Source organism: Trachypithecus francoisi, unplaced genomic scaffold (genome assembly GCF_009764315.1).
Source record: "Trachypithecus francoisi isolate TF-2019V2 unplaced genomic scaffold, Tfra_2.0 Lachesis_group5, whole genome shotgun sequence".
Lineage (NCBI taxonomy): Eukaryota > Metazoa > Chordata > Mammalia > Primates > Cercopithecidae > Trachypithecus > Trachypithecus francoisi.
In genome coordinates this window covers 67315682-67342597 of record NW_022681470.1, presented here as the reverse complement: position 1 = coordinate 67342597, position 26916 = coordinate 67315682, and the positions used below count along the sequence as shown (strand labels likewise).

The 26916-nt window shown below is 44.8% G+C and overlaps 1 pseudogene; it reads right to left on the bottom strand.

Moving 5' to 3' along the window:
- Window positions 1-1370: 1370 nt before the first annotated feature.
- On the bottom strand, window positions 1371-4222 carry LOC117074084 (annotated as a pseudogene).
- Window positions 4223-26916: the final 22694 nt, after the last annotated feature.

The following is a 26916-nucleotide window of genomic DNA, read 5'->3' as shown; positions in this document are numbered from 1 at the left end:
TTGAACCTGGGAGGCAGAGGTTTCAGTGAGCCAAAATTATGCCACTGCACTCCAGCCTGGGCAACAGAGTGAGACTCCGTCTCAAAAAAAAAAAGAAAAAAGAAAAAAAAAAGAAAAAATAATAATAAGGGAGGTTTTTAAAAATTAATGTTCCATTAATAAATAAAAATTGTCTGAATGCTGCTAACACTTTTGAATGCCACTAGCCTTCAGAACATACAGATCAATAAGGATTTTCTTCTAGGCAGAAGTCTCAATAAACAGCATGTGTGTGTGTGTGTGTATGTGTGTGTGTGTGTCTGTCTGTCTGTCTTCCTGTATGTTTTCATTTTATGATAAAAAGATTTAAAACTAAATCAATGATCATGTCAAACTTTTTTTTTTAGTGTGCACAGTTTTCAATAAAAGAGCCAAAGAAATTTTGGAAAGATTGATTTATACATCTTGGTCTTTACAAGTTGTCTGTTCCTAGAGAGTGGCCTAGCAGCCAGGGTCGCCTGTGTGCAGGCTTGGCCTGTTATGTCAGTGCCCAGCAGGCAAGCATGTGAGGCTAAGACCAGCTCACATCCTCTCTGCTGAGCAGCCCACCCAGGCCCCGGGCTGCATCTGTCTCTAATGTGCCCACAGGCACAAGTCACCTGTAAAAGTAAGAGACTCAAGTTTGTGAACTGGAAGGTAAATGGATGTTTTCAGAATATTTCTAGACTTCTGACCTGCATCTTTTAACCAATGTTTTTTTGATTTGTTATCAAAATCAAAGCTGTGGGCCGGGCACAGTGACTCATACCTATAATCCTAGCACTTTGGGAGGCTGAGGTGGGTGGATCACTTGAGATCAGGAGTTTGAGACCAGTCTGGCCAACATGGTGAAACCCCATCTCTACTAAAAATACAAAAATTAGTCAGGTGTGGTGGCACACACCTGTAGTCCCAGCTACTTGAGAGGCTGAGGTAGGAGAATCACTTGAATCCCCGAGGTAGAGGTTGCAGTGAGCTGAGATTGTGCCACTGCACTCCAGCCTGGGCAACAGAGCAAGACTCTGTCTAAAAAAAAAAAAAAAAAAATCAAACCTGTGGCATTTTAAAACAGATTGCAATAAAATAAGCAAGAACAGTATCAAATCTAGTAAACATAATGCTGAAATCTCACATAATTCTTAAATCTCAGAGATGTTCAATTTATTATATATTTAACCACTTTTTATCAAAATGTATCACAGAATGCCACCGTGCCACCATGATTCAGTGTGAAAGCCACATCTGCTCATCCACTGCAATGGTCCAGCCTGTAGTCTCTTTTCTGTACCAGTAAGCAAAAGTAGCAAAACAGCCACTGGCTCAACTTTTCCCAAGTAATAAAGTCACTTTGCTTAGTCTTCAGAATGTTTAGCTCCTCTTGCTAATCTATCAGCTTTTTCATTGCTGATAAACCCTGGATGACCAGGAACAAGTATCCACTGAATGCCCATGCCTTGAGTGAGCTTCTCCAGTGCCACAAAGTCCTCTTTGTTCATCACCTCTTTCCCTGTACTTGTCTTCCACCTGTTCTTCTTCCTACCTTGAACCCAGTTAGTTATACCATTTATAGTAAACATACTATCTGTGTATGGAACCAATTTATTGATGTTTTCAGCCTCTGCTTGTTCAATGGTATTGCAGGCTGCATGATTTTCTGCTCTTTGGTTTGTCTGTCACCCAGGAAGTCTAATGCCTACATTTAAAGGATGGCCTGGCCCCCAGTAAATATCAGTTCCCACTAGTGCCCTCCTCCACCCGTTACTGGAGCAGCAACCATCAGTGTACTCAATGACAAAGCCTTCGATGTAAGAAAATGTCCCTGCTCATTCGAGGTGCCAGCTCTCTGATTTGCTACACAGGCTTTGCACACGACTCTGCGCTTTCATCTCCATCGCCATTCAATGGCTCAAGGAGCCCCTTGCTGTCTTTCGTTTGTGATTCTTGTACATGTTTATTTTTCTGCCCTTCTGAACCTTCTGGGCTTGCAGATTTCCTGACAAAGGCCCAGGCCTCATTTTCTGTGGCAAACTTCTTAAATCTGGCAGCAGGAAATAGGTCCACCTATGCTCTACATTCATTCCAGGTCAGAAAGACCCCGGTCCTGCAGGCCCTCCCCACAGCATAGACCGTCCTGAGGCTGCAACAGTCCCTGCGGCAGTGCACAGCTATCAAGGCTGGCACATGGCTCACCCTCGCTTCACACCAGTGTGACTCCAACAGTGCCCACCGAAAATAGCTTCAGTAAAAGTATACTCTGAGGCCGGACACGGTAGCTCATGCCTATAATTCCAGCACTTTTCAGGTTGGAGGTGGGTGGATTGCCTGAGTCCAGGAGTTGAGACCAGCCTGGGGTACATAGCAAAACCCCATCTCTACTAAAAGTTAGCTGGGCATGATGGCCCACACCTGTGGAGGCTGAGGTGGGAGAATCACCTGATCCCGGAAGGTCGAGGCTGCAGTGAGCCCAGATTGTGCCACTGCACTCCAGCCTGGGCAACAGGAGTGAGAACCTATCTTAAAAAAAAAAAAAAGTACACCCTGAGGCATAACTAAAGACTTGGCTAATTATTTTTCTCTATGGTCAGTTGGTGGACCATTTGCAAGAACTAACCCATTTGTGTAGCTGTGTCTGATAAGACGGGACTGCTCCAGGGCAGAACATTCTTCTGAGGACCAAAGCTAGTCAGATCAATGCATTTGAAAAAGTCCTTGTCATAAATCTATCAAATCCCCTATGCCTTGAGCTAAGCTGTGGAGAAAAAACAAAACAGTGATCTTCTAGAATGTTCTTGAGAACTTTACTTTGAAAGGTAGATAACATTCTCTGAAAGCCTCTGCACTTGATAAGATTACTTTGTTCAGCACAGATCATAGCTATAAGGAGCTATTCCAAAAGAGGGGTTAGCATTACCTAGAATTCCAGATTGAAGCCAGTTGCACTACAGGCTGCCAGGAGGGGATATCATGAATCAGAACATACGGACCAGACACAGCCCTTCCCTGAGCAGCCACAGACAAGTCCAAGGGACGTGGCATAACTGCCACCTGTTTCCAAGCAGGCAAAGTGGTCTAGAAGAGTCTGATCAGAAGGGGCCAAATGGGAATCCAGTTTCATGAGTTCTTGGCAGCAACGATGCTTGCCATTAGGGGTAGACTGACATGCTAACAGGAATCAGCCAGCTCCATGTGAGGCGTGAGACCGGGATTAGGCCCAAGCCCTGGGAAACTGAGCTGGCAGCAACCAGCTAGGTGGCTGGAACACAGGCTAGGGCTATCTCGGATGCCAAACACCAGGACAGAAGGGACCTAGCAGAGATCCTGGCTACTTGTGTATCTGGAAGCCAGCTTCGAGGCCATGTTCTTCGTGCTCCAGCCGCAGACAAAAAGCAGCAGCAGAGGGTCTTCACTTCCCATTCTTGATGAGAGAGAAATGCAGCCTCTAGCCTGGGCTTCCAAAGCCCATTCTAAGCTCTAGTCAGGACAAGGAGGAACAGGGCTGGGGATGATTATATGGCAAAAGGTGATGGTAGGCCTAGGAAGTCTTGAGTTTTAGAGTGGCCAACTTGAGCAGGGATACTCACAGATTAGGTATACTTCTTGGTAGACCACCACCAAAGCCCCTGTTTCCAAGTCGATATCTTGAAATGTGCTTTTACTGAGAAACCAAGATCAACTTTTCTCTGGCTGAATGCATATAAGTTAATTCTACATTCAAAATAGATTTTAAAAAACCACACACATTCTCAGAAGAATTTTTAAATCCTCTGGAGAAGCCTGAGGAGGTAGCTTTCCCATATTCCCCCATAAGTGGACCACATCTTTGCTTTTGTGCATTTTCCTCAGATGCTGGGAACCAGGCCCAAAAACTGTTGAAAAGGGGTTTTCTAATGTAAAACAAATTCAGGTTCACATTTAGAGAATACTAAATGCAAGTGTGCAAGATCACGTCACCACTTCACTCTTACTTTGTATCAGTCCAAAAAGCAAATATCCAGAAGCCGCTTCCAAGTCCTGACTCTACACGCAAGTTGCTGTCTGGAACCAGTTTCCACCATGCCACATAACCTCCTGGATGATTAGCAAAAATCGCTTTCCACTTACTACTTGCAGCTGTTTGGAATTCCACATTGCTGCTCTGCTGAGTAGCAGAGCCTAACTGGGCGAGCTGTACAGTAAACACATGAATCTCTGCCAGCATTGGCATCTAACAGCACCATGATTTGCAAACATGTTGAATTGCTATTTTATTCAATAAACGAACTTACAATAGAAAATAGATTTGGAAGTTACATCAAACTTGTTTATCCTGTTACAGTGGGCTGGGTAAAGCGATTTTGCTTTGGTTATAAAGAAATCCCTATCGGGAAGCAGTAGGCGGAGTCTCTGCTATTCTTTCCTAGGCTAATATTAAGCACTCGGAGTACACCTCGGTCACACTGACTCGCTCTACATGGAGCCGGACACCTGCTCCCTTTAAAATCTCTTTTCCCCAGCACTAACTCCATAGTTTGGGTCAGTGAATACTAATTATGCTCTCTTAGTCTCAGTGTTATTCATCAAATGCTACTTTTCTCTATATATTCCAAGAAAAAAATATTAATATATAATATTTGGTGGAAATGCATGTGTATATATGTGCACATAGGTACATGTGTAAATGTATATATGTATGTGTCTATGTGTGCATATGTGTGTGTAAATTTCCTCACGTCAGGGCTGTGCCTTCTTCATCAGCTGAGAGCTCTCCAAGGGCAGCAGGCTGGGTCTCCTCTCTCAGTATCATATGGTCCTGGAATGATTCTCACCCCTACCGCCATCCCCATCAGTCAAGAGACACACTCCATCCTAGGACTGGGAGTTCCTTGACCCTTGTGGGGAGCAGAAAGGGCAGTACCTTCTGTATGTGACTGAATGAAAGGAGGGCAGTAAGCTCACAGTGGAACAACACAGGATGAGGAAGAAAACTCTCAAAGATTTGCCCAGATAATAACAGCACTTACTTTGCCAGCTTCTTCCATCTGAGCAAATGGGTGTGGTCATTATAAGAAGGCGACTATTTCCCCAAGTAAATAGGGTATGCTATTTAGTGGAAAGGGAAATTGTAAGAGAAAGTGTCTCATTTCTGCAGTTTGAAAGCAGGTAATCTCTGTAGTCTGGGTGTCTATTTACACTGCTTTTCAACAATAAAGGGTAACATTACCTTAATAACCTGCTCATCTGAGGCAGGGAGGATACTTAAGGCATCAGAGAAAGAGGCATTTACTCTGATGAGCCACTTTCCCCAAACAGCACAAAATCGACACCATTCGCCCAGGAGATTTTTTTTTTTCTGGATTTCTAAAAATATTTCCTGGTTATGGCATGTGATCTAAGATACAGGCACCCTCAAGTCACTCTTCTGTAGCACCTTGACTTCCCCACTGCCATTCCTGCCAGACAGGGAGGAAAGGGGAAAATCAGTGGAGCACTGGACTTTGAAAGAAGAAAATTTTGCCACTTAAAACACCAACTAAGGCCAGGCATGGTGGCTCACACCCGTAATCCCAGCACTTTGGGAGGCCGAGGCAGGTGGATCACTTGAGCCCCGGAGTTCAAGACTAGCCTCGCCAACACGGTAAAACCCCATCTCTACCAAAAATACAAAAAGTAGCCAGGCATAATGGCATGTGCCGTGGTCCCAGCTACTTGGGAGGCTGAGGTGGGAGGATAGCTTGAGCCCTGGAGATGGAGGCTGCGGTGAGCCAAGATCACGCCACTGCACTGCAGCCTGGGTGACAGAGTGAGACCCTATTTCAAAAAAGAAAGAAAGAAAGAGAGAGAGAGAGAGAGAGAGAGAGAGAGAGAGAGAAAGAAGAAAGAAAGAAAGAAAGAAAGAAGAAGAAAGAAAGAAAGAAGAAAGAAAGAAAGAAAGAAAGAAAGAAGAAAGAAAGAAAGAAAGAAAGAAACTGAGTAATGTGAGGCAGAAAATGGTTTTGTAATTTGATCTCAGTGCTCCCAGAAACACCTCTGGGAAAGGGGTTCATGCAATGGGAGAATATCAGCTCTGCTTCCCAGCTAGGAAGGTTGTTTTCTCCCCTTTTCTTTTTTCAAGGAGACCTCTGGACATTTCTGACCTAGGCGCTGCCCTCTTGTAGGTAACTGGAGCACTTATTTCAAAATGGCCTTTTTTTGACAACTCTTCAAAAGCTGCCAGATGACAAGCCGCACCCACTCCCACACCCACAGCTCCAGGGCATTGTTCGCCGTCCCAGCCAGCTTGGAAACCTCTCGTCTCAACTTGCATTTAAAAAGGATCTGAGGACAGATTCTGGGAAGATTTTTTTTTTTTCATAGATATGGCCTGAGGCATACAATGTTTTTTTTTTTTTTTTTGGTCATCAACAACTAGTACTTACAATGCAAGCAGATGCCTTTTCTTTGACTGAAAAAGCTTAGTTGGGCATTATGGCAGTGATGTGGACTAGGAGTCTGTACACTCAGTAAACTCATTGATTCAGGCTCAGCTAAATCAAAACTTGATCAGTTTGACCTTTGAAGAAAGGGTTGGGTCTTTTTATTTTTTTTTTAAATTGTTTTTAAAAAAAGGAGAATTGGAAGGGTAGTTAAGACCAGAGAAGGCACGTTCAATCTATTTGGCATGCTTCTAAGTACCCAAGGATATTACCAGCATGGGAATAGATGTTGCTCTGTACAAAACAGTCTTATCTGTTCATTAACCAGGTTCCACAAAACCATAAAACTGCCTCTGAAAAACCCTGTGAACAGTTAACTCAAATGTGATCACGAAACTAAAAATACTTGAAATGGACTCAATCTTCACAATGATTTTGTAACAGGCTATGATGAGATGGAAAAGTTTAGGTTGTGGCTTTGGAATTCTTGGGTTCAAATCTTGGCTTACTCACTAAGAAATATTAGATAAATTGCTTAACCTCTCAGAGCCTGAGTTTCCTCCTTGTTTGTAAGAAGATTCTTCACTCCAGAGAGTAAATGGAATATTGCTTATAAAAGTGTTACTGATACAGACAGGAGGCAGGGAAATACTGGGTAGAAGAGAGTGGTTCCCCAGCAAAGGCCCCACCCTCAAGCCTGGAAACCACGGCCCTAAATGAGAACAGTTATCCTTGTTTTCCTGCCCAGGTGTTTGCCAAAACCACCATGGCCCACCATACCCTGATTCTGTACCCATAAAAACCTCAAACGCCAGGCTCCACAAGCAGAAGAGCAACAGAGCAGCATGGCAGAGAAGGGGAGAACAGACAAAGCGTCTGAAGGTCGAGAGCTCAGCTGGGAGCAGTTGCAGAGGAGACTGGCTGCAGGATGCTTAAACTCCAGGGGAATATCATCTTCCCACTCCATCCCCTCCCCAGCTCCCCGTCCCACTGAGTACTACCTCCATCACTCAATAAAATCCCTGCATTCACCATCCTTCAAGTCTGTGTGACCTGATTCTTCCTGGACACTGGACAAGAATTCGGGATGCACTGAATGCAGGAACCCAAAAAGGCTTTCATACTGACTCTTCACTCAGCTGTTTAACAGTAAAGCCATCCCCATAGGGCAGGGTTAAAAGAGCATTGTAACACCCCTAGACACTGCTGTGGGGCTGGAGCCCAAAAGCACTCACCCCAGCTCCTGCACCTGCTCACCTGCATGCTCCCACTACCTTAAGGGATTTGTGTGTTTGTTGGGGGGGGGGGGGGCGCAAATAAAGGAGCCACACCCCCGTTGCATATCCTGCAAAGAGGCCAGAGAACTCTCTCATTTCATTACCGGAAAGGGGGTCCTGGTCCAGACCCCAAGAAACAGTTCTTGGAACTCGTGCAAGAAAGAATTTGAGGTAAGTCCATAGAGCAAAGTGAAAGCAAGTTTATTAGTAAAGTAAAGGAATAAAAGAGTGGCTACTCCACAGGCAGAGCAGCCCTGAGGGCTGCTGGTTGCACATTTTATGGTTATTTCTTGATTATATGACAAACAAGGGGTGAATTAGTCATGCCTCCCCTTTTTAGGCCCTATAGGGTAACTTCCTGACATTGCCATGGCATTTGTAAAATGTCATGGCGCTGGTGGGAGTGTAGCAGTGAGGACAACCAGAGGTCACTCTTGTCACCATCTTGGTTTTGGTGGGTTTTAACTGGCTTCTTTCCTGCAGCCTGTTTTATCAACAAAGTCTCTATGACCTATATCTTGTGCTTACCTCCTATCTCATCCTGTGACTTAGAATGCCTTAACTCTCTGGGAAGGCAGCTGAGTAGATCTCAGCCTCATTTTACCCAGCTCCTATTCAAGATGGAGTTGCTCTGGTTCAAAAGCCTCTGACAAAAGCATTTTGTAAACTGTAAAGTGCTATACAAATGTACTTTGTTGTAACAACCCTGTTATTAGATTATAAGACCTTCGAATCTGAATTTCTTAAGTAGAGCCCAGGAATCTGTATTTGTAAACACAATTCCTTAAGTGTTACGCAGTTAGGCTTGGGAACCACGTTGCTGTTGTCCCTGGATCAGCACAACCTGCACCACATGGGAACTTATTAAAAATGTACATTCTCAGCCATGCCAGACCTTTGGAATCAGAAACTCTGGGGTAGGGTCCTGCAGTCAACATTTTAACAACCCGTGCTGGTGATTCCAAGCCAAGCCAATTACTGAGAACTACTGATCTGGAACTCAACTTCTCATTCTACAGCATTCATACAAATCACCTGGAGGTCTTGTTAAAAATGCCTGGGATGTGGGGCAGGAAAGGGTGAGGAGACTGTGTACTTTTGAAGGAGCTTTCAACTAATGCTAATTTTGTCAAGCATGTTTTAAGTAAGGAAGACCTGAAAGACACCAGGCACTCTTCAGAAGATGGGGTTGTGATCCTTCTGGGCCACCTCAGGCCAACATCTGACAAGAGTGCAGAGGGAGAGAATGTCTTATCCTACACTCATCCCCTTGACTTGAGTGGTATCTGTTTGAAGGGTTAAAAAGGTGTGGATTGGGAAGACAATCAATCGGATGCTGGGGCCCTGTCTGAGCTGCTCATTTATGTGATTGGGAAAGGAAGTGACAACTCCTGAACCCTGGTATCACAGCGATGGCTTTGTGGAGGGTCATTGTAGGGTAAACGCACCTGTCAGCATTAAGTTTAGCAAACCCTCGGAATGATCCTGTGTGGCAGATGCACCAGAATGTGTGTTCTGAGCTAGGGAATCTGGGAATAGCCAACCAGGAGATTCATTCCTTGTCTAGGCAGAACATCTGAGTCCCCGGCCCATCCTGTGGAACACAGGTGGTACAGGGGATTGAGGCCCTGAATTTTGGGGCAAAATGAAGTCTGCTGGGTGAAAGTTGTTAGGGGGAGGGTGTTAAGTGAAAATGCTATACAAACTGCATGAAATTTGGAGGCCATTGCAGTTTTCCTGCCCAGCCCACTGCCACTAGGCCACCCGATTACATTGTCCATCCTGATGCTCCCCTGTATGGAAGCCTCTAATAAAACCCCGTGTCTCATTTGCTGACTCTGGGCCTCATCTTCAGCCTCTTGAACTTGCTGCCTTACTCACTGGGGTTAATAGGGGTTTCACACAACTGTCACCCAGCTCTGGAAGAATCTGACTCAGTGTCTTCTCTGATCTTTTTACCAGGATGTTTCATTTGTTTGTTTTTGAGACAGGGTCTCACTCTGTCACCCAGTCTGGAGTGCAGTGACACAATCTCAGTTCACTGCAGCCTCAACCTCCCAGGCTCAAGCAATCCTCCCACTTCAGCCTCCCAAGTAGCTCAGACTACAGGCATGTGCCACCATGCCTGGCTAATTTTTGTATTTTTTGGAGAGACAGGGTTTAACCATGTTGCCCAGGCTAGTCCTGAAATCCTGAGCTCAAGCAATCCTCCTGCCTTAGCCTCCGAAAGTGCTGGGATTACAGGTGTGAGCCAATGCAACCGGCCACAGGATGAGTTTTTGATAGGAAGAAAGAAGGAGAAGAGCTGGTTCAGAATTCCCCCAAAATGATTTTTTTAACCCCACAACCAATCCCCTGTCATTTCTATCTTTCCAAAGGGAGCCTATGTCTGGGGAAAATCTGGCCAGAGAAGACTTTGATTTCAGACCCATAAGGATATTTCCAGCAATAGGAAACACAGACACTGTATTCAAATGAGGAAAAGCATTTGGAAGCACCTCTGCCCCACCCATCCCTGATTCCCAGGCCCCGGTGCCAACCTCAGTGACATGGCCCTTGTCAGAGGACAGGGTGTTGAGAGGAGATTCTCCTTGAAGGGGAGAAGCATCTTTCTGGGATTTAATGAGATCACTTATTGTCTCTTTGCTCTGACGAAGATGGTAAATGTGACGGGTGAAATATAAAGAATAATTAGTCCCAGAGGTGAATCCGTCCCCTACAAGACATCTTTTCTTCCCCCTCAGCCTGCTGAAAAGTTTACTGCTTCCAGATGTGCCCGATTTCAACAGTAAGAGGAGCCAGTTCCTTTTGAGCTGCAAACTTGTCAGAGAAAAGCTGGTTTCTGAGAAAAGGCTTAAACTGGAGAGATGATTCCTAAAGAAAGCATTGATGTCGGGGAGGAAATACGGCCATAGTAAAGCATTGCTGGTCTCTCCTGGGATCTCGACCCCGAGGAGGAGGTGGAGGAAGGCCTAGGTCAGCTCCCATCATGGTAGCGACTTCTCACAAATTAGCTGTTAAGGAATCCACCAGCCTCTGAAGGAGACATTTGTGAGGAATGCTTTCCTCAGATCCTGCCAGTGCTCCTGCAAAGCCAGCAAGTCCCAGCCCAGCCGGGGACTTCCTGCTTTCCCAGATCTCAGGACAGGCCTCAGCCACCGTCTGGAGAGGCCGCTGGAGCCCACACATCAGTCTTTGATAAACACCAGTCACTCCTTCTTTAGAAACATAAGCTTTTTAGTCTCTGCCAGTTGCCTGGTAGCTGGAAGCGAATCCTAAGAGCTATGTGTCCCCAGGGACCGACTGCATGACCCAGCCTTGTGACTTCAGATGGAAGAAAAGTTAATATCATGTAGGACAGCGCCTTTTTCTCTCATGTCCACTCTCTTTCTGAGGCTCTCTGCAATTGAAAAGTACCCCAGAGGTGGGCCTGCCCTGAGAAGAAAAGTGGGTGGGAGGGCATGGCCAGATATTCCACATGTGGGCCTCAGGAGGCTAGGGCAGTGTTGCCCCAAAGCCTGGGATCTCCCCTTAGCAAGAGGGACTAGAATCCTGGCAGGATAGATGCCTGTCTGTGAAGAGGAACTACTGAGAGGGGCCTATAGGGGAAGGTGGACTTTACACTACCTACCTGCCTGGGTATGAGCAGAGGGAGTGGAGCTAGAAGGCCAGTGGTGCAGAGGGCAGACCAAACGTACAGGAAGAACAGTCCTGACAGACCCTGCAGGGAAGGCTACAATAGCAGCCCCATGTGATGGCGAGAGGATTGTGGGGAGGCTGAGTTTGTGAAAATTATTTCTCTCTAATTTCCCCCCACCTTCACTCATTACACTCTTCTCGTTTGCCTCTTTGCTGTGGCTCCTCACACATCATAGACATACCCCTATGTCTTTGTTTGGGCTACCCTAAAAGCAGATCCTGAGCTGGGAGACAAGCAGGGCTGACATCCATTAGGCACAGTGTCGAGGGCCCACAGGGCTTTTGGGGGCCCAAGGAAATGTTGTAATTTCTTTGTAGAAACAAAACAATATATAATACTTTTAGATTAAAAAATGCTTTAGTACTGGCTGGGCACGGTGGCTCAAGCTTGTAATCCCAGCACTTTGGGAAGCCAAGGCGGGTAGATCACTTGAGGCCAGGAGTTTGAGAGCAGCCGGGCCAACATGGTGAAACCCCGTCTCCACTAAAAATACAAAAATTAGCCAGCATAGTGGCAGGTGTCTGTAATCCCAGCTTCTCAGGAGGCTGAGGCAGGAGAATCGCTTGAACCCAGTGGGCAGAGGTTTCAGTGAGCCAAGATCGTGCCACTGTACTCCAGCCTGAGCCACAGAGCAAGACTCCATTTAAAAAAAAAATGCTTTACTACATAATATTACTATGTTCATTTTTATACAAATGCAGCCATAAAATATTTTTGTATTTTTTAATTTTTGTTTTTGATGAAAGGCTCAGGGCCACAAAGGCCAAAATGCCTAAAATCCACAAAAGTTACAATGTAGCCCTAGGTACAAAAACTGTGTAAAGTGCTTTATATAGTACACATTATATAAGACCTCATAATGGTCCTATTGTTCCCCTCATGTAACAGGCAAAGAAACTGAGGCTTAGAGAGGCTGAGTCACTTACTCAAGGCCCCATCTGATGGGTTGGGGAGTTGTAATTTCAGCTACCTCTTGTCTGACTTTACAGTTCTTGCTCTTCCCCATGGTCTGCAGAAACTTGAAGGACTTGGCAGCAGGAAAAATTTGGTGGGGAACATGTGTTTTCTCTCTCCTGCTCTGATTTCTCAGGAGTGGGACCCAGGAGGGCAGCCCAGTGTCTGGCAGCTGAAACTTTGCAAACAGCAGTCACGGTGCATCTCTACAGACTCTTGGATCTGCTCCCTCTGCCGCGGCCAGATGCGTATTTGTGGCTTTTCCTCCTTGGCTCCTTTCCCCAGGTTTTCATTCCTTTTATTCTGGGATGGAGCTGAAATTTTTCCAACAGGGCCCATGGTGGACACCCAGAAGTCAGTAGGGACTCCAAAAGGAAGTTAAGGCGGGGGAAGGGGGCCAGGAAGAGGGAGACCAGCCTAAAGTACACAACACTCAATTCTTTATTACTCACATGTGGCCTGACCGCTGGTGGACTGGCTCCAGGAAAATCTGAACCCTGGGCTGAGCCTCTCCGCCGGCTGGTCAGGACAGACCTGGATGCCCTCCACCCTCCAGCCAAACTTATTTTTTTCATATCATAGCTGCAGAATATTCGGACCCTCTAGTCCCAGTCGCACAGTGAACTTGAGCTGTGTGACCTTGAGCAAAAGGCAAAATCTTTCTGATTTTCAGTTCCCTCATCTGGAAAAGGAGGAGTCGGTGGGACATGATGGTCTTTGAAGGTCTATTAATGAAACAAACAGAAATCCTGTGTTTCTAAGTTGGTGAGTCTAGAAAGGTACGTCTGTTGCTTGGGAAAAAAAAAAAAAAGTCCGAAATCCCAAAGAGCCCCTTTTGGCAAGTGTTCTACTTAAGACAAACCGGGCTCTGCCCCTCCTGAGGCAGGGGGTACCCAAGGACCGGCTTTAGCCGACGTTCCTCCCGCAGAGCATCTCGGACGACGCCGCCTCGGAGGACCCGGGGCACTTTTGAGGAGGCGACGGCGGAGCAGGGCGGGTGGCAGCGCAGGCGTGGGAGGCACAGGTGGCCCATACGCGTCGAGTTAGGGCGCCCCCGGACGCCTGTGCCCCCCCAGTCCCAGGGCCCAGTCCCAGGGCAGACACTGGCCGAGCCCGGAGCCTCTTCGCGTCGCCTCCCACCCAGGCCAGGCCTGCGTTTCCCCCGGGCCCCCGCGCGGCTCCGGCCCGCGGAAGTCGCGCGTTCTTTCTTTCCCCCTCGTTAGTCGAGCTGAAACCTGATCGTGGAAAGTCTGGGGCGGGTGTCAGAGCCGGCCTGCTCTGGCTCCCAGCGCCTGGGGCGATTCCTGCTGGAGGAACCCGGGCGGGGCCCGCCGAGGGGGCAGGAGGTCGGACACCTCGGGAACAGGCCTCTTTGTCTCTGAGCGGGTGAGGGGCTGGCAAAGCAGGAGAGGGAGTTAATTGCAGGGGCGGGGAGTGGTGGGGGGACTGGGTAAGCCGAATGACACCTGACAGCTCCGAGAGAGCTCCCCAACCCCCGCCGCTGGGGGGTGGTCCTCCTAATCCCCTTCTCAAGAGGAAGCTAATTGCTGCAGCCAGAGAAGGCAGGATAAAAGCGAGCGGGCACCCACACCCACCAGGCCTGGAGTCTTGCTATTTGCTGCTAAATTAATATAATTATATTACCTAATGCAGAAACCACGTTAAGAACTCCAGCTTTCGGCTCCAACAGGAGCTTCTGATGGGTTAAAGGCAACATCTTGCTTTAATTCCCCCTTTTTTCCCATCCTCCCCCCACTCCCCACCACCACCAACTACAAATGTCAGAAAAAAATTATTGAAACCAGATGTAAGGTTTTTGGGTGCACATTTTCAGGCAGTTCTGCGCTAACAGATGCCTTGTATTAATAATGTACAGTTGTGACAGGAAATATGGTTTAGAGTCCTGGAAAAACATGAAAGCTAATTCCATTACGCCTTTTCACGGTACCCACTTCTCAAATGTTCAACTGGTTTGGATTACAGTGAAACTCTAGAGGAAAAACGATTTGGTCTGAGATGGTAACTTGGTTCTGCTTTCCAGCCTCTCCCCTGGAGCAGCACCCACCTTGTTAGGCACCTGCAGACCTACGTTCTATGTACGTGCAACTAGCTAGAGATGAGGACATCTGGACCTGGTGCCTCCCCAGGGAAGGCGCTTCCAAATATTCCCCCCTTTCCTGGTCATGAGGACCCGGTAGACAGTAAAAGCAGGGCCAATGATCGCAGCTTCACATTCTTGCCTGGGACAGTCCCTTTAAACCTGGCCTACCCACTCACACTTCACTTGGAGCAAAAGTAAAAACAATAAAACACTTTTATGCTCGAGGAACCAGATAAATCCTAGTAATTGATCTCAGGAGAGGGATTATTAAGGGGCTAAGTGCAATGCTTTCCAGAACCGGGGGTGTAATAAGCATGAAGCCAAACAAATGCACAATTTGTTATCTGTATTTCATCACTTGATGCATTGCAAGCAACGGGCTTGAAAATGGCTTTTCTCTAGGAGGGAAGAAGGCACTAAAATAGCTGTAACACATCCATTGACAGTTATGTTCTGTTGCTGAAAAATGTCTGCATTCTCCATGGCTCACACAGTCAGGCGTGCTCAGAAGGGTCAGAATATTCCCATTCTGCCGTTTTTGGGGACAGATTCCCCTCCACTTTAGCCAATGTACAATGCTAAAAGAGACAACTGTTTCAAGGTCTTCCCCGCTCTAACCCTACACTTACGAAGAAATAACAAAGTAACCAGCAAGGATATTGAGCTGCCCTGGATAAGAAAGACTTACCCTGTCCTAGGCAAGACTGAAGAAGGAAAGATATCAAAGATATCTGCTGGTTCAGTTGGGTGAGACCTAAGAATTACAGCATCCAAAATAATAGCTAATCTTTATGAAGAGCTTGCTATGTGCCAGGCACTGTCCTATCTGCTCTTACACCTGTGGCATCTAATCCTAACAATACCTGAGAAGGTAGGTGCAGTGCAATTATATCCTTGGTTATAGATGAGGAAACTGCGTTTTAGGCATGCTGGATAATCCGCTGAAGGTTGCAGAGTTAGTGACAGAGCCAGCACTCACAATTAAATCTGTTTGATTTCAAAGACGGTTTTTAGCAACCTCAACTATCATTTATTCTAATAGGTAAGGAAAGTATGCTGTGAATTATGGGCAAATCCACACTGTGTCATTCTTTTAACTAAACTTTTTTTTTTTTCAGGCTTGGTATATAGTTGATGTCTAGAATATATTAACAGAAGGCTGCCCTGTAGAAGTTTTGAGTTAATGGTTTCCATCAACGTAGGAGTGGAAGAAGCTACTGGGGATCAGGAATCAGAAGTCCTGGCTTTAAGCCCTAGCTTTAGCCCTCACTGGCAATAAAATCAAAGCAATTGGTCTCTTTGACTTCAGTTTCTCCACTTTTAAGGTTGACATGATAATACTTGCCCTGCTTGTGAAGAGCGTGTGAAATAATAGCTATTCAAATTTTTACAAAGCACCAAGCAAATAGCTGTGTGACCTTGGGCATGTTCTTTTACTTTTCTGATCCTTTTTCATCTTAACTGTAAAACTGTGGGATTGAATGAAAGAGCATCCAGCTTCACCTCCTGCTCTGAAACTGTACATTTCAAAGATGGGTGTTATGGCATAGTTCAAAGGAGCAAAAGCCAGGAAACAGAGGCTTGCCTTCCAAGAGGGAATAGCTGAACACATTATTACATGTCCATGCCATGGAATAGTATGTAACCAATGAACATGGAAAATCAGAGTATGCCAGATAGCTTGGAGGAGTTTCTATGAGGTGGTGTTGAGATGAGGAGAGAAAAGGTATATAAATGATCCCACATTGTAAAGCAATGAACAGCATCCCCCCTGGGTATGTGTATAGGTATATATTCTATACAGAATTACATAAAAAAGAGAAAAGTATACTCCATATTCAAGGTGTTATGGTGGGAAGAAATGGGGCTAGGGCTGACTAAAGAAAAGGAAATAGGGGGAAAGACTGCATTCAAAAATAATAAGACAACATGTATTTGCTCAATGCATATGCTTGTGTAAAGGTCTGTATTATGAATACGTGCTACCTTTTTTTAAAAAAAAACAGGAATTACACCCCCCGAAAGTTCTATTTTTTAAATGATGAGCCAGGCATTTTTATTAAAAATAAGTAAATTTTTTCATTTAGACCTGTATCTTGGTGCAAGAGAGTACTTACATACATAAGCATCAACCTGCTGCTATGCCCCTCACCTGTTGACTGTATGACAACGAGAAGTTCCCCTGTGTAGTCTGGGCCCAGTAGCTCATGCTTGTAATCCCAGCACTTTGGGACACCAAATTGGGAGAATCGTTTGAGGCCAGGAGTTTGAGACCAGCCTGAGCAACATAGTGAGACATTATCTCTATAAAAAATGAACAAAATTAGCTGGGCATGGTGGTGCATGCCTATAATCCCAGTACTCAGGAGGCTGAGGCAGGAGGATCACTTGAGCCCTGGAGGTGGAGGCTGCAGTGAGCCATGATTGGACCACTGCACTCTAGCCTGGGTGACAGAGTGAGACCCTGTCTCCAAAAAAAAAAAAAAAAGTTTTCCTATGTAGAAACTTCCCTAACATGGCTTGTTCCTTAACATAGTTTGAATACTCCCTGTCCTTTAGTCATGTTTACACTGAATATTTGCATACGAAACCCTTTGTCATATAAAGAAAATCTTCCCAGCACCTACCTAAGTGCTTCGTTTATATTCAACAAATACCTGTTTGCAGACACTGACCTAGAGGCTAGTGATGCAGCAGTGAGTACAACAAAGCCTCTGCCCTGATGGAGTTGACCTTTTAGTGGGGGAAGTTGATGATAAAAATACATCAATAAAATATAAAAACAGTGGGTGATACAGAGTATGAGTAAAATAATGCAGAGAAAGCAGAGTGAGAGAGGAGGCACCAGGCACCGTGTTAAAGGTGATCTTTCTCAGGGAAGACCTCCGAGGAGATGGTAACTGGGGAGAGACCTACATGAGATGGAACAGTGAGTGAAGTGCAGCCTAGTTAGTAGGACCAACCAGGGAAGGGTCCAGGAGGAGGGAATGAGCTTGGCATGTTTCAGAAGCAGACATGATCTCACTGGTCTCATCACCGCCCCAGCCACCAGCCTGGTTCAAGCCACCACTGTCTCTTACCCTCTCCCCTGCTATAGCTCTAACAAGTCTCTCCATTTTTATTTCTTCATTTCTGTGGTTGATTTTCTACATAAGTAGCCCGAATCATCCTTTAAAAATGCAAATGTGATCATGTATTAGAACACTTGTAGTTTGTACCTCCAAGAGCTTCCCATTGCTCAGAACAATATCAACTGTCTTCACCTTCCTTGACAAGATCCTCATGATCTGTGCCAAACACCTGTCTGACCTCAGCTCCTGCCTTTTCTGGCTTACTGCTCACTAGCCTCCTTGCTCTTCCTTGACCAGGCCATGTACACACTTGCCTAGTCTGCTGCCTGGGCTGTCCCTACACCGAGAGTTCCCATAAATGGACCATGATTCCCCCAATTGCTCTAGCAGTAGATTTAGGAGTCACTCTTGATTCCTTTTTTTTTTTTTTTTCTCACACTCCATAGCCTATCCATTGGCAGATCTTGATAGGTTTCCATTCTAAGGAGATCCCAAATCAGACTACTTCTTATCACTTCCACCAAAGACCCTTAATCTAAGCCACCACCATCTCTCACCTGCCCACCTGGATTACTGTAGCCACTTTGCTTGCCATCTTGCACCCCATAGCCTATCCTTCTCACAGTAGCCAGATGGATCTTTTTTTTATTATTATTTTTTAGAGACAGAGTCTCACTGTGTCACTCAGCCTGGATGGAATGCAGTGGTGCAATCATAGCTCACTATAACCTTGAACCACTGGGCTCAAGCTATCCTCCTGCCTCAGCCTCTTGAGTAGCTAGGGCTACAGGCATATGCCAACATGCCTGGTTAATATATTTTTTTAAAAGTTTGTAGAGAAGGGGGTCTTACTATGTTGCTCAGGCTGGTCTCAAATGCCTGGCCTCAAGCAATCCTCCTGCCCCAGCCTCCCACAATGCTGGGATTATAGACATGAGCCACTGTGCTTGGCCCAGAAAATCTCTCTTTTTTGTTTGAGATGAAGTCTTATTCTTGTTCCCCAGGCTGGAGTGCAATGGCACAATCTTGGCTCACTGCAACCTCTGCCTCCGGGTTCAAGCGATTCTCCTGACTTAGCCTCCTGAGTAACTGGGATTACAGGTACCTGTCACCATGCCTGGCTAATTTTTGTATTTTTAGTAGAGATGGAGTTTCACCATGTTGGCCAGGCTGCTCTAGATCTCCTGACCTCGTGATCTGCCTGCCTTGGCCTCCCAAAGTGCTGGGATTACAGGCATGAGCCACCGTGCCCAGCACAGAAAATCTTTTAAAAAGATATATTCAACATTCAAATAATATTCCTTGAGCCCAGCTATGTGCAAGAGTCTATTTCAGTTGCTGGAGATACAGCAGTGAACAAAATAGAAGAGGTCCTTTCCCTCGTGGAAACAAATGTTTGGGTGAAGAAAATGAAGAGTTCTATTTTTGTTTTATACATGTTAAACAGTCAATAAACTAGGTTGGTGCAGAAGTAATTGAGGTTTTTCCCATTACTTTTTGTTTGGTTGTTTGTTTAAGACAGAGTCTCACTGTAACCCAGGCTGGAGTGCAGTAGTGTGACCTCGGCTCACTGCAACCTCTGCCTCCCGGGTTCCAGCAATTCTCCCTGCCTCAGCCTCCTGAGTAGCTGGGATTACAGGTATCTGCCACCACGCCACCATCCGACTAATTTTTGTATTTTTTAGTAGAGATGGGGTTTCGCCATGTTGGCCAGGCTGGTCTTGAACTCCTGACCTCAGGTGATCCACCCACCTCAGCCTCCCAAAGTCCTGAGATTATAGTCATGAGCCACTGCACCAGGCCTTCCATTACTTTTAATGACAAAAACCATGATTACGTTTGTGCCAACCTAATAATTGGTCAATATTGTCAAAAACCTTTGTGTATATATAAAGCAGTAGCCAGTGACACCTTATTGTTGTTGCCTTAAAAGTTTAGTTTTGCAAATTCATCATTTAGGATGCTGTATTTTTCCCAGAGTTGTAATGCTCTGCGTTGAGCTGGTGATAAATACCTTAATATCACATTCCAAACCACAGTATGTGTGTTGTACCTGAGTTCTAGTTTGGAATAACATTTCTAGATATTTTTTAAATGAAAAATATAATTCTTTGCTAATGCATATGAAACAAACACTCCACTCGGGGAAGATGCTCAGGAAACAAGCATTTCAATGAAACACAGAGGTGAGGCTATTTATCTACTGACTCATGTCAGCTCCAAAAAGGATTTAAGGGAATAGCTCTACAGAATTGGGCAATTTTAACTGTCATCAATCACAATTTAATCTAAGTTTGATCTTATTCCCAAACTTTGGTTAAGATGCTTCTTCTAAGCTGCCTTTAATTTTACTTTGGATGTTTGCTCCAAGCACCTGAAGAGCAAGGATTATGGTTTATTCTTTATTTGGCCATAGTGCCTAGTATAGTTCCCGGCAGAAAATAAAAGTTTGTTGAATGACTAAATGAATGAAACTTTCCTAGGGCAAGCTTTAAATCTAAGCCCTCTGACCAACTTGTAATACATACAGGCATAAAACATACCTTTCTAGCTTTTCATGGGCATTTCAGCAAGAGCAGTACTATGACTGTCCCCTTTCCACAGTCAAATGCTAGAATTTTTCTCCATGGCTCTCAGCTCTTTGTACTTCCAAAGCCCCCTGTTTTAAAAGAGTTCAGGTATAGGAAACAGAAACCATTATGCCAATTTTAAACAAAAAGATTATGTAGTATCAGGAATTAGATGCCTGAAAGGTTATTGCCAGGGCTGAAGCAGCAGACCTCAGACTGTGCCTCCTAGAATGACTTTCAGAACAGCACACCAGAACTGGCCCAACAGGGGAGCTGCTACCAAGGTGGGCAAATCTGAAGCTGATGAATTTAAAAATACATGTGGCCATGGCCATAGCTGGATTCAGGCATCTGCTACCACCACCATCACCACCGCCACATCATTGCCTCCTGACACCTACAAGACTGGTGACAGAGCGCTGGAAGGCTGCTATGGAGAAACATAATGTCTGTACAACCATGCTTGCTGCTGGTTCTAGGGATGGCTCTGAGCAAGACCCTGAGGTAGGACAAGCTTAGCTGCTTGGTTCTCTGGTAGATCCTTAATAGTCAAAGCTGCAGGAAGAGAGCCTTTGTCTCACTTGGGTCAGGCGCATCTAATTGGAAGAACCTAATTCTCTTTTAGAAACCTAGCTGCAAGAGAGTCTGAGAAATGAGGAGTTTAGTTTACCCGCTTCTGTAAATCAAACAGGAAATGCTACCTGTGAAGGCAGACTAGATGCTGAGTGCCAATCAACCATAACCACTGCAATCTTTTCATCCATTTGGCAGAACAATGACAATGCAGCTGACATGTAGCATGGACTACATACTGCTGTAAAGAAGGAAGAACTATCTGTGACATCCCTAGTACAACAGCATTACACTCTCCTGTTAACAAATAACTACTCACTTTAACAGGAGGAGGAATTACAACTCAATTAACATGTGATCACCCTTGCTGAAGCTGCAGGAGGGAGCAAGGGACAGAGAGAGACATTTTCAGTAGAAAAATGGAAGGATGAGAGAGGAAGAATTTTCCATTTTAAATAAGCACCTTTTAATCCAGATTGCCTTCTCTGTGATCATACTGAATATCTTTCAGCTGGTCAATGTGCCTGATGGGGAAGAGACAAAGTTGTCCCCACGCTGAGAGGAGAGACCCAGTTCCAACTTGTAGGGCTCTCTGGGGTCTGGCTTGGTAAGTTGCTTTCTGCTATTATATGGTTCTAATTAAGCAGAAAGCTTGACAAAGGAAAAATAAAAATAAAAATAAAAATAAAATGGAGAGAGCCCAAGGATAGGAATTGGAGGATTCTGAAAGAATCATTGGGGAGAACACCATTTAAAACAACCATGGAATTATGTGTGTTTGGGAGCAAGGCAGAGAGAGCAGAACCCCAACAAAAGTTGTGCCATTTCTTGAGAACCAGATGCAGGAGTCCCCCAAAACTACTCAGCCTGTCTCCACCACCCAGCAGCTGCCACTGGTCATAGATAGCCTGGCCCTCATACTCTTCAATGACCTCAAGGACTTTTCTTTCTTCCTCTCTCCCTTCCTTCCCTCCCTCCCTCCCTTCCTTCTTTCCTTCCTTCCTTCATCCTTCCTTCCTTCCTTCTCTCTTTCTTCTTTCATTGTATTTGAGACAGGGTCACTCAGGCTAGAGTGCAGTGGTGTGATTATAGCTCCAAACTGCTGGGCTCAGGGGATCCTCCCAACCTCAGCCTCCTGAGTAGCTGGGACTACAGGTGGGGCCACCATGCAGGCTAGTTTTTAAATTTACTGTGAAAACATGGTGTTGTGTTATTGCACAGGCTGCTCTCAAACTCCTTACCTCAAGCAATTCACCTGCCTCACTCATGGACTTTTCTGATCTTGCTTGTCTCTGTTTAGAGTTTCTGGAGTAGAACCGCTGTCAGGATGAGTGGGAAGAGCATCCCCTCACCTGTCTGTGCCTCAGATTTCTCATCTTCAAAATGGAGGGAGTAGAACTACTTACCTCGAAGGGCTGGTGAAAGGTTAAAATGAGATGTAATTAGTTTAGACATTACATTAATACATAATTAGTTTAGAATAGAAACTGGCTTGTGTTAAGTGTTAAAAGAAATGTTGGCAGCTTTTGTTGCTTTATATCTATGAATCCTTGGCAGAAGTTAGAGATCACGGATTATCTAGAGGTAGGCCATGGTGGAGAACTGAGAATGAGGTGTGTAGTGGTGATCAGATGAGAAAGTCATATAAGTTGCAGGAAGAGGGAGTGACTGAGGAAGCTTTTGTGGAGTCCTAATTAGAGAAACAGAGTTAGGCTAGCAGGACCAAGGGAAAGCAAAGAGATAAAGCAGATAAACGCCTGGGCGTGGTGGCTCATGCCTGTAATTCCAGCACTTTGGGAGGCCAAAGTGCGTGGATCACCTGAGGTCAGGAGTTCAAGACCAGCCTGGCCAATATGGTGAAACCCCGTATCTACTAAAAACACAAAAATCAGCCAGGCGTCGTGGTGTGTGCCTGTAATCCCAACTACTCGGGAGGCTGAGACAGGAGATTTGCTTGAACCTGGGAGGTAGAGGTTGCAGTGAGCTGAGATCATGCCACTGCATTCCAGCCTGGGCAACAGAGCGAGGCTCCATCTCAAAATAAATAAATAAATAAATAAATAAATAAATAAATAAATAAATAAAAAATAAAGAAAGCAGATAAACTGTAAGTCTTCCTTTCTTTCTTCATGGTCCAGGACACATAGCCCTCCTGAGCAAATAACTCACAATCTTCCTGCGTCTAACTATTACCAGACACCTGCAAGCTATTATAGCTCACTGCAACCTTGGCATTATCAGAACTGCACAAAGCCCTCTTCAACAGACAGCATAAACACTCTTCTATAGAATCTCCAGCAAGCCTCCGTTTCCTGGCAGTCAGATTCTCTTCTGCTGGCTGCCCATTGCCTCCTTGCAACGTATTTTCCTACTTTCTTTAGTAAATCTGCCTATTGTTATCTACAACTGTCTTGGTAAATTCTTTTACCCCTGCACCACTGGCCCACGTACTCCCCACTCATCTGCAATAGCTTTGACAATGGATCATGATAGCAAAATGTCAGAGATTGGCCAGCAAAATGAAATGGAGCCCAGAAGAGAATAAAAGTAACTAGGAGTAAGAAGAAGTGTGGCTGAGACCAAGATGGGTTAGGGTACAGATTTAGCTACTATACCAAAGGCCAAAATAATGGTGTCTCTAACAAAGCTTATTTCTCTTACGTAAAAGAATTTGAGTAGATGGTTCAGGGTTGGTATGGTGGTTCTGTAGTGTTGGAGGCTTATTCTATCTTGTAGGGGAGCCAGGTTTCTTCTACCTTGTTTCCATGCCATTCTCAGCATGTGGCTTCACCTCCCAGTCTAAGATGGCTACTCCAGCTCTTGCCATAACTTCTACCTTCCAGCTCACGGGAAGGGAAGAAAAGTGACACTGGACACATTCTTTTGCTAAAGGAATGACCTAGAAATTACACGTACCACTTCTGCTCACATCTCACTGGCCAAGACTTAGTTATGTGTCCATCTCGTGCTGCAAAAGAGGCTGGAAATGTGGTCTTTAGCTGGGTAGTCATGTGCCCAGGGAAAGGAATGGAGGGAAAGGGAAGGAAAAATGGATATGGGGAGTGGGCAACGCATTGTGTCTGCTATAGGACTAATACATATTTGGGGATGCTAATGGAATTTTTATTCCTAATGATTTCTGAAAACGTCTGACAAAGTTGCAACATCTTGTTTTTGACCAACATTCAAAAAAACCAAACTACATAAAGAACTGGAAGCTGGAAATTTCTTACAATGACCCCACTACTACCTGAGTACCAAAGTCTTATCAATGCTGATGACCAAAAAAAGACTTGAATTGTCCAATTCCTCTCTAGGAAAATATTTTGGAGATGAATTAAGTCAAATGACTACTAAAAAAAACTTTCTTCCTCTTGATTAATGATTCCATCCATTAACATTGATACTTATTAAGCAGCTTACCTTTTCTGAAGGAAGATATTAAAGGACAGAACATGCCAAGCTTTTAAAGTTTGACAAAAATACTCACTTAAATTATTATTAGATTCTGAGATATGCTCCGAAGGTGATGAAGGAGCTTTTTGGAATAGAGCCAAATGCTAATGCTGATTTCCACAGCTGAGCAAGGTCTGTGCAAGCACCCCAGGATCACTCCCTGCTTTCTCTCCTGCTGTTTAACACCTAAAACATAGGTTTACATATGTTGAAATGTTTATATTTGTCCCAAGCCTTTTCTGGAGGGAATTGGGTATAAATAAACCACACAATGGATCCCTTCCTCACTAGAAACTAAAAATGAGGTCATCTCCTTTGTCTTTCCCCATTCCTCTCCTGATAGGAATGTAGATTTTAAACAAACATATTAAAAGTATGCTGTGAAGAGGTATCAGTGTTAGTAACAGTGGGCTTTTTTGTCTTATAATTGCCCTGCTATAAAAACTGAGAAAGGAGATGGAGAAAAGAAAAGGGAAAAGAGAGGAGAAAAGAGAGAGAGGTACTAGGTTTTTATTCTTTGAGTCTTTTTGGTGCCATAGATGACTTTGATAAACTAGTGAAGCCTGTGGACCCCTTCTCTGAAGAGTGTCTTTAAATGTGTAAAATCAAATGTATAGGCTTACCTAGGAAACCAATTATATTGAGATGGAGCTCCACTTATGGATTCTTTAGGAGGTCTGTGGACTGCAGATGAACTCTCTGGGTTGTCTCCCCTGCCTACCTCATCAGCTCCCTTAAATCAAGCATAAGTTCCAACGGTTCAGGCTGCCTTAGTTTGACAAATACAATCCCTCACATGAAGCTGCTACATTGTATGCCCAAATTCTTTCTCAGACACAAGGTCATTTGTGTTCCATGGGCATGGAACTAGCATTTGAAGGCTGTTACTATGAAGCTCAAATGCACAAGCCTCTGTACTGCAGGTTAAATTGGCCCCACAGTGATAGATCTCCACAGGTTCTGCCTGGATGCCACTTGCTTTCCTGTAGCACTGAGCAGAGACATGATACTGGGATTCAGTCCTTAAAAGTAAAAACCTTATAATAGATATGTAAGTTCCTCTTGATGAAATATGTAGTAAGAAGAGGCTGTTTTTGTTACAGTCTTAGCAATGCACCACAATGTAGCAGTCTCTCATTGTGAGGTATCACTCCAAGTTCTTTGTCTCACAACCAAGAGAATTAAGGAGCATAAACACAAAGGAGGAGGTCGGAGTGAAAGTTTAATAAGCAAAAGAAGAAGCTCTCTGCAGCAGAGAGGGGTCTCAAAAGGGTTGCCGTTTTTATAGTTGAATGCAAAGCCTTTTATAAGAAACTGATGGGCGCTAAGCATCTCATTTACATAAGGTGCAAATTTCTGGTAGCTCCACCCCATTTTCCTAATGTGCATGGGGGCCCTTAGCTCCATATTGTTTTGTTCCCCTTATGCACATGTGTTAAAGCACAGAATTTTCCACTGCAAGCATGTCTGGGTAAGTCACCTGTGTAGTTGTTCTTATCTGTGCAGCTGTGGGAATGTCTTAGGCAAGACCCCCTGTGCAAGTTTCCTTATCTGTGCCTGCAGCTTGATTTTTCAGGCTGTTCTTTTGTTTGAAAGAATTTAACTGAGGACCCACCCTAACTGCTTGCCTGACTGGTTTCTTCCTTTCTCGTCTCACATTCTCATAGTAGCAGAAGCTCCTAGCCTTTAAAAGAGGGCTTTGTTTTGGGCAAAGGAGAGACAGGATGATGGGGAAATGTGGGGAGGGAGTCACCAACTCACTCCTTAATTCTGCCTCCACTGTGGATCTGGACTGAGGAACCTACAAAGGCAGATATCATCTCAGTGTTGGTCCTTGGGTGCTTCCTCACATGGACAAGTTCAGAGTAGGAAAGATGATACCAGGCAGGTCCCCAAGACTCCTGTCATCCCCTGTTCTCACCAAGCCTCACTTACATCTAACATGTATCTTCAGGAATCCCCAGGTGGGGAATGACTCTTCCCCAGGTTGCCTTACTGAGACCTGAGAAATAAAAAATAAAATTCCAAGGCCCTAACTGACTGAACTGATCCCCTCTTGGCCAGGGGTACCCCAGAGAAACCTTGGAAGCTGAGTCCTTGCCATGATGCTATAGAAGGTTGGACATACCTCATTACATCCTCTCCCTTGATAACTGCCATAGACTTTCTTCCCTAAGGGCTACACAGAAACCAGACCTTTCAAAAGACTCCACACTGATAATGTCAATGACTAGCTTATCTTCCCAGGTATAGAACAAAGACAAGATGAGATTAGTTGCTCCTTCACCCTTCTCTGAGACATCTGCTTCCTCTATTTCTCTTCTCTGCAAATGTTCACCTTATATTATGTAAAATATAGATTTCCTGGGCACTAACTAAAGTCTGACAAATGTGTAGTCATTCCTCTCACTGCTCCCATTCCTTTTTTAAGGAAAATGTATAAATACTAAACCTCCTGAGAACCTCTTTGGAAAAAAGAGCTGCTGCAGATGTGTCTGTGACTCTCATTTTTCCTGGGTGTGCCCTCAAGCTGGCTTAACAAATCTTGATAATTTGAAGCTTATGCTTCAGTCACTAATTTTGATTGTCAGGTTCCCACATCTAAAGGGAGCCATTTTACTGGTTCAAAGGCTCAACAAACTCAAGTCTTATGCACTCACCCCCTCCCCTACCCATTATGATGAACTCTGGTCAACAAAGAGCCATGTATAAATTCCATCCAGAGACACAAGGCCCCCTTGGGACTGCCAATCACAACAGGGTTACTTCTATTGTTTCCACTATGGGTGGAACCAAAATAATTC